The 1,100-nt window shown below is 59.0% G+C and overlaps 1 protein-coding gene across 1 annotated transcript in view; it reads right to left on the reverse strand.

Moving 5' to 3' along the window:
- Positions 1-1,100, reverse strand: part of PLXNA2 (plexin A2) — a 235,023-nt gene that overhangs the window by 85,612 nt on the left and 148,311 nt on the right. The gene's annotated exons all lie outside the window — the stretch shown is intronic.

Consider the following 1,100-nt stretch of genomic DNA (forward strand, 5'->3'; position numbering starts at 1 on the left):
ACGTGGTGCAAGAGGCAAGCTGAGCTGTTGGAAGGAGCAGTGCATCCCTGGGCCTTGATGACAGGGGAGGGGCTCAGAGCGCAGAGGAAACCTGAGACCCTTTCTGGGGTCATTCTAAGTCAGCCCCCCTGCTGATCTGGCCCAGGAGGAGGATGGGTGGTCTGGGGCCCCTGGCAGACTCGGACATCGCGGCCAGATTGGCAGGGAAGAGCAGGGAGCAGGTGGTATGGCTGGGCCTGCCCACCGCCCAGTGAGGGGGCCGGGTGACCCAGGACACTGCGAGGAGCTGGGGGTGGCTGTCGGGTTCCATGGAGGGAGAAACCCTCGTGAGGAAAGACAGCCTGCTGGTTGTAGGGCCAGCCTCACTGACGGGAACCCCAATTGTAGCCACCTCTCAATGCTGGAGACCCAGGTTCAATTCCTGAGTTGGGAAGATCCCCTGGAGAAGGAAATGGCAACCCACTCCAGTACTCTTGCCTGGAAAATCCCATGGACTGAGGAGCCTGGTGGGCTATGGTCCTCGGGGTCACAAAGAGTCGGACACGACTGCATGACTTCACTTTTTCCTTTCCAGCATTCCTGGGGCCCAGTGGGCGTGCCATCAGTATCTCTACCATTTGTCTGACCCACATGGTACCACTCTGTCTGGGTTCTAGTGAGGGCATTTCTGGCAAAAACTTTTCTGAGGAGCCCCTTACCTCTGAATCTAAGCAGGGAACCCAGGATGTGTGGGCGCCAATCCAGTCCGGATTTTGCATCTGTGAGGCGCCTGCTTCGCTCCCTCCCTGCATAGCCCTTCCAACACCTGCTGCGGAGGCTGGAAGCCAAGAGCCATTGTGCGGGACCCTGAACTCTGGCCCTCCGCCTCCGCCCCCACCCTAAACCGGCACTTCTCGTGGGGGTGCTCTGCTGGCTGGCAAGGAGCCCTGGAGTTTCCTAGGCCGCTGGGGAGCAGAATTCCTAGCCAGCCGCCTCCCCCTCTGCCTTTGGAGTTTCTTCCCTCTGCTCTCCCTCTGGGGCTCTTGGAGTTAGGAAGTTTAAGTGCGATTTTGCATTTCTATTGGGCTGGTATTCAGTGGCAGGGGGTGTATCTGAATAGG

The sequence above is a fragment of the Bison bison genome, unplaced genomic scaffold (assembly GCF_000754665.1).
Source record: "Bison bison bison isolate TAMUID 2011002044 unplaced genomic scaffold, Bison_UMD1.0 scf7180017864067, whole genome shotgun sequence".
Classification (NCBI taxonomy): domain Eukaryota; kingdom Metazoa; phylum Chordata; class Mammalia; order Artiodactyla; family Bovidae; genus Bison; species Bison bison.